The 7,442-nt window shown below is 40.7% G+C and overlaps 1 pseudogene; it reads right to left on the reverse strand.

The window, feature by feature from the left end:
• Nucleotides 1-1,890: 1,890 nt before the first annotated feature.
• Nucleotides 1,891-3,535, reverse strand: LOC611601 (annotated as a pseudogene).
• Between the last annotated feature and the right edge of the window lie 3,907 nt (nucleotides 3,536-7,442).

Raw genomic sequence — 7,442 nt, forward strand, 5'->3', positions numbered from 1 at the left:
ATAGAAGCTGGAACTCTTCTCACTGTAGCATTCCAGCTGTTCTCTCTTTAAATCTCAGGCCGAATTCGTAGGTCTTCAGGATGATTTGAAAGCTATCTAGGTAAGTTGGTGGGGACAGGTGACTTGGGGACCCTACTCTTCTGCCATCTTGGTCCGCCTCCTCTCCAAGGAATCTTTTATGATAAAAACCCACCTAACTCCGCCTACTGAATTACTCTACTTTGCATTCTATTATTTGCCTTTGTTAAGTTGTTGCCTTGTAAACACTACTTTGGTATTCAGAGTTGTCATTGTGCAAGCGTGAGGTCTCCCTAACAGATTTGTGGGTTCCATATAGCTGTATCTAAGTATTGTCTAGAATACCTGGGCTTTATGTGTTCTAAATTTTACTTTATTACATTTCCTTTCACAGACACAACAATCTAATATTATGAAGAAGCATAAAAGCTAAAAATTGGCCAAATATGGCTCATGCACCAAATATAGCATGCTGAATAGTAAATGTGACACCATCTGCTATGATTCTCTGTAATGATAGTAGCTAAGTGGTTAAACTTTGATGCTCCCATATATCCCTCCTGACCTCCCTTTAGCAATCCTATGTCTTAAAGTCTCTGTTATGTAATTGCCAACAAAACCTTAATAAAGCTGATAATTGGATGGAGCAGGAATGCTATTCGTAATCTAGCCCTTGCTCTTCCACTCCTCTTAGTGTTTCCTTTTTTTCCTTGCTGCTAGAGATGTTTGTGGGGGATGGAGAGAAAAAGGCAAAAGGGGATTTACTGAATCCTCGAGCATTCTCTGCCAACTGGATGAGTGGGAAGAGATATATGGGCTGCTTCTCTCACTTCATTCCCTCTTCCCTAATCCTGAAGAAAAATTTTCATACTGCCTCCTTCTCCCATTAGTGAAACAATGAATAAATGGATAGTCTGGTTGTCCATCTTCTTTTAAGAGATTTCCAATGACCAATGAAGGTATAAACAGAGATTGGTTCTGATTTAGTTGACAAGCTGATAATTGTTTCTAGTGTTTTTCAAAAACTTTTATCAAGCAGATTACTTAAAGCTATACTTGATCTTTTTCTTCCCTTTCTCCTGTTTCCTCATCTCAAACAGAAGCCTATTTCTACAACCACCTCCAGATGACCCTAAGACACTCTTTTGTAATAAACTTCCTACCCACATATATAACATAGGTGAAATTATTAAGCAGAATGTAATTCTACTGTCACGAAATCTAAGTGGGAAATTTGGAAACTTCATGAATTATACATCAAAACACATATACAAAACCCACTGTGTTCATGGAGAAGAAATTGTACTATTCCTACTACCTACCTTCTAGTCATATACAATCACATTTCCACCACAATACATATAAATGCACTCAATTAGAAATCACAGAATTGTGAAATTTCAGCCTGGAAATTGAATATACAGATAATTTAGTCTAACCCCTTCATTTTTACAGAGGATAAAACTACTATCCAGATAGAAGGCTTTCCAAAGGTCACTCAGGTAGTTGAGAATTGAAGCGAGACCAAAACAATGGTAATGTTTGTGATCTTCTGTGTCAAAACCAAAAAAATATGCAAACAAGAATTTAAGAGTATATGGATCCATCCTCCAGATGAGGAAGCATCAATCTTTTTTTTTTTTCCAGTGGTTGAGTCATTTTATTGGACTTTTAAGGATTGGTTGTGGGGAGCATTCCCTCCATCTGGTTAGGGTCCTGCATAGGGGGTCCTACAGTGGAGACCAACTTAGGCTCTATCCCTGGAGCACAGACTCAGCCCCCAGGATCTCCTATGGAAAAATGGTGTAATACCTAGCCATTTTTGCCTGTGATTACCAGTAAAGTATTCATAATAAAAAGTCTCTGTTCTGACTACTGTGGAGGTCTTCCTGCTGGAAAAGAAGTGTACAAAGCTGTTGGAAGTACATATGCAGAGTCTTGTTTTAGCCACAAATAGTGCCAGGCCCACTTTCCCCTGATAGTTTGCTCAACTGAGCAGATGCAAAGGGGCTGGCTTGTTCTCCTTTTGATTTCTTCCACAAGGTCTTCTCTTGGGACGTCCACCTCTTCCCTGCTGGCCACTGATCGGAGCTTGATGACCCCATCTTTGAGCTCCTGCTCACCAATGATGGCCACCAGTGGGATGCCTGCCTCCTCACAGTATTGCAACTGGTTCTGCAACTTTGCGTTCTTCTTATAGAGCAGCTCTGCCTTGATCCCAGCATTCCAGAGCTCTGAGACAAGCTTTAGTCTCTCCTCCAGCAGCTTTTTCTGTGCAGATGCCGCAAGCACTTGTGTCTCTGTGGTCCGTACTTTCTCCTCCGTAGCCTCTAGCCTCTGCTCCACAATGGAAAAGATCCGCTCCACCCCAATGCTGAGCCCCACGCATGGCACCTTGCATCCTTTAGGGTCGAACATGCCCACCAGCCCATCATAGCGTCCTTCAGCAGCCACATTGCCCACACCCAGGGGCTCTTCCCCTGCCTACACTGGGGTTTGTAGCAGCACCGCCTCATAGATCACCCCAGTATACTAGTCTAGCCCTCAAACGAGGCTTAGGTCAAAGGAGATCTTGTCAGCAATGCTAAACAGGGTCAAGTATTCAAACAGTAGTTTTAGGTCTCCCAGGCCCTCCAAGGCCTGTTTGTTTTGGGACAGTTCAGGATCCTGGAGCAGCTGTTCCACTAGGGATATCCCACCATGCTGCTGGATGTAGTCCCCAATGTGGTCGGGCACTTTGGTTGCGAGGCCCTTCTCTCCCACCATCTCATTCTTTACTTCCTCCCAGGACACTTGTCCAACTTGTCCACTGAGGAGCAGATGGTACGGAACTTGCTATCAGGAACACAACAGATGGCAAACATCCCATCTAGGATGTGCCTATCATTTACCTTGACCAGGAAGTCGCCTATCTGAAGGGATCTCAGGATCTCACTCATGATCTCCAGGCACTCTGCATCAGTGATCATGGGGTCAAATTGTCCGGCAATGTCAAAGTAACACTGATAGAATTCCCGATACCGGCCTCGGGTCATGGCTGGGTTATCGCACCAATATACTTTGGCTATGTGGTAGGGTTTAATGTTGGTCAGTTTATTCATTGCCAAATATCGAGCAAAAGGAACAGTGAGGTCATAGCAAAGGGACAATAGCTCTCCACCCTGGTCCTTCAGATCATAGATAAGCTTAGAGTCTTCTCCATACTTTCCAGTCAGTGTTTCCTTTAGTTCGAACACAGGTGTATCAGTTATTTCTGCACCATGACGCTTGAAGCAGCTGATGATTACATCAAACACCTTCTCTCGAACGGCCATCTGCTGGGGACTGTAGTCTCTTGTACCCTTGGGGGTTTTGAGCACAAACTTCTGTTTCCTTTCATCAGGGCCCAGCTGCGCCTTCAATTTCAGTAGTTTTGCTACCTCCTCCTCGATCTGCTCAGTGCTGGCCTTCTGCTGCTTGAGGCCCTGCACGCGCTCTCCCTGAAGTCGAGCTCTTCCAATGCTGCACGTTCTGCCATATTGCGGCCAACTGGCGCTGAGGGCTGTCTAGACCGGCTGTGGTGGCCGCAGCCTCAGCTCGGATCCATCAATCTTTTCATAGCAAAGATGACCCTATTCATCATGTCTGAACCTCTCTGCTCTTTTCTGTGCTGCTTTGGTGCTATTGTCAATTCCCAGGGCACTTCCCTTCCCCTGCCTCTGAACAGCCCCCATGAATGAATGATTCCTGAATGCATTTGCTATGACGTTTGCAAAAGCAGCCCCTCAGAGAAAAGGTCAGTGTCAGTGTACTCTGTTTCCAAATATGCCCCTTAAAAAAACAAAACAGAACAGACATTACAATACTAAATACCAATTGCTTAAAGACTTACAAGCTCCTCTAGAAAAGTCCAAGGCTCCTGAAAAAATGTAAAATCCAATGCAAGTTCTCATGTAATTTACTAAATTTGATGAAGAATCACAAAATGGGAATAAAGAGACACTATTTTACTACTGGCCCGGGATTCTATCTGCAAGAGGATTACACAACTCCTCATTCCCCAGTATTCTCAGCCATTTCTCTAGTCAGGCAGACCCCACACATACTCTTGGTCACTAGAAATAGGAATACAGGTCTCTAGGGATCCTCCAAACAAAGAAGTGGAGCCAAAAGGGAAAGGGATACTCAATGATATTCATTTTGCCTAGTATTTTTGATATTAATCCTTCCCTGGTAATTGTCAGTCTGCTCTGAACTCTGAATTTTCCACAACACAAAATCATGCTTGCTGCTTCCCCTAGATGCTGCTGCTGAACATCATTAATCAGGTGGTACACACAAAGATCTTCATAGTTATACCCAATCTGCTACCTTCTACAACCTTTTCCTGTACTACAGCTACACCATACAATTCCAAGTTACTACACACATCATGTACTTTGAGGACTCACACTTTTCTTCTCTATATCTTTTTTTTTTTTTTTTTTTTAATTTATTTATTCATGATAGTCACAGAGAGAGAGAGAGAGAGAGAGAGAGGCAGAGACACAGGCAGAGGGAGAAGCAGGCTCCACGCACCGGGGGCCCGACGTGGGATTCGATCCCGGGTCTCCAGGATCGCGCCCTGGGCCAAAGGCAGGCGCCAAACCGCTGCGCCACCCAGGGATCCCTCTATATCTTTACAATAGTGCTTCAAATTGCTTTTTATTCTCCAAGACTCATTTAAAAAGTAATTTTCTCTTTTAAGTCTTCCATGACAACTATTGCCAACCCAAATTAATTGTTCTATAAATAATTTCTATTCTATGAATTCAATCATTCATAAATGTTTGAGTACCAACTACTTGTCAGGCACTTCACTAAGCATTGGAAATATAGAAGATAGACATGGTCCCTATCCTCATAGAATTTAGAGTATAATAGGAGGGACAAGTAGTTCCAATAAATACTTTTTATAGGGGAAGTATGGGTGGATATGGAATGTCACTGCAAGGAACTGACATGGACTTGAGAGATCAGAGAAAGTCTGAATAAAAAGCATTTAAATTGAGACTTGAGTTAGTAATATGAGTTAACCACATGTAAAGGGTATTACCTTCCAGACAAGGAATATGAGCATATAAAAAATGAGACAAGAAAGAACTTGGAGTTTTCAAGGAATTGAAAGAAGAGCACAACATGGAAATTCAGAAGAAGGCCAAGCATTGTATGATACATTAATAATTCTGGACCTTATGCTTTATTCTCCACAGGGGGATACATGCTAAGATGGGTTGGGCTTATGCTAATGTTAACATTTGTACAGAACTGAATAAAGTGGCTCTCTGAGAAAAAAACAAATTCTGGGTCTTAAGGTAAGAGGAATAAGAAGTCACTAAAAAATATTAGCCTGGGACTGTTTGGAGGGAACAAATTAGATACAGACACATGTTAATGGCCTAGAATAGGGTGGTGAAGAGAAGGAGATACATTTGAGTGATATTTAAGATCAGTAATCTATAGGACTTAAATAATGGTATCTTAAGGAAGAAAAAGATGGGAGGTTTCAAAATGACAAAAATTAATAAAATTAATAATGCTACATTTTATTTAAGTAAGGAATAATAGAGGAGGGTCAAAAATGGTTTCAGATAGTGGGGTGGGTAGACAATGAGTTTGGTTTTGAAAACACTGTATTTAAGGTGCTTATGAGATATATAAGTGAATATAACAAATAGGTGCATGGTTCTAGAACTCAGAAGAGAGAGTTGAAGATAAGAATCAGAATCATCAGCATAAAGATGGTAATTGAAGTCATGAAAGTGGCAATTTTATTTTAGGGAGAGAGTAGAATGAGCAAAGAAAAATTCTATGAAATCACAACAAACATTTAAATGTTATATGGAGAAGCCACAAAAGGAGATGGAGAAAGAATGGCCAGAGAAATAAAAGGAAAACCAGAGGAATAAGGTTCTCAAAAATCAAAGGAAAGAAGAAAGAAGGCAATCATCTGAGGTGAATGCTGTTGAGTTGCCAAAAAGCATGAATTTAGCAGCACAAGTGTCATTGTAACCTTATCAAGAGCTATTTTAGTGGAGTTGTGTGGGGCAGAAGACAGATTGGAGTGGGTCAAGGTGAAGAGATGAAGACAAAAATGTAGACAATTCAAGAAATGTGTGTTTAATGGTAGTAGCAATATTGTTCTGTAACTGAGAAAGCTGAGAGATCCGATGGGGGGGGAGAGGGGTTCACTTGTTTGAACTTAGGAGACTACAATATGTTAAAAAGCTGAAAAAAGAATCCAGTAGAGAAGGACTGGTTGAAGATATATGAAAGAAATCAACCAATGGCATAAATCTTCTGGGAAGGCAAAAGGGAAGGGATCTGGAATATAGATGAAGAGATTGACTTCTATTTAAAGGAAGGATAGCCCTTCATGATAACATTAAGAAAAAGAGTAGTTGAAATGTACATAGTCTCTAGGTTTGAAGGTAGACTTGCCTAGGCAGTGAGAATTCTGCTGGGATTCAGGAGAGGGAATATGACAGGAGAAAAGTTTGAGAAGATCATTTTTGGCCAATTTCCCAAAATGCCTTCTTTTTCTAGAGATCTCCCATGATTACTAGGAGATAGAGTAGTGCAGTAGTTCAGAAAATGAGAGCAAGAGCAAGAGTTTCTGGTAAGAATCATGGCTCTACCATCAACTAGTTGTATGACCTTATGTAAATCATTTTTTTCAGTTTCCTCATCTGTGAAAAAGGGGATCATATTTTTACCTCCTTCAATTTTATTATAAAAATTGAGTTAAGGGGCACCTGGGTGGCTCTGTCAGTTAAGCATCCAACTCTTGGTTTCAGGAGAGATTATGATCTCAGAGTCATGAGTTCAGGCCCCATGTGGGGCTCAGTGCTTAGCGTGGAGTCTGCTTGAGATTCTTTCTCTTCTTTTCCTTCTGCCCCATCCCCTAACTCATGCTCGCTCACTCTCTCTCTCATAAATAAATAAATAAATAAATAAATAAATAAATAAATAAAATCTTTTCACAAATCAATTGAGGTAATATATATGAGGGGCTTAGAACAGTGCCTGACAAATAATAAACACTCTAGTGTTGCTTTCATTATTACTCCTCTCCAAATATCACCTGGGTCAGTTTGTTATTGTATTACATACAGATGCAAAAGGTATGATGGAAAGAAAAGTTTTTCTTCAAAAGTAGTTGATATTTTTGTTTTCTAACTAGAGTAGAAATATAACAGGGACATAAAGCATGCAAATACATATATATATATACACACACAAACATTACATATATACACACATGATATATATACACATTACATATGTATATGTATGGATTTTTAAATATTTTATTTATTCATGAGAGACACAGAGAGAGATAGAGGCAGAGACATAGGAAGAAGGAGAAGCAGGCTCTATGCAAGGAGCCCAGTGTGGGACTCGAT

Source organism: Canis lupus, chromosome X (genome assembly GCF_011100685.1).
Source record: "Canis lupus familiaris isolate Mischka breed German Shepherd chromosome X, alternate assembly UU_Cfam_GSD_1.0, whole genome shotgun sequence".
Taxonomy (NCBI): domain Eukaryota; kingdom Metazoa; phylum Chordata; class Mammalia; order Carnivora; family Canidae; genus Canis; species Canis lupus.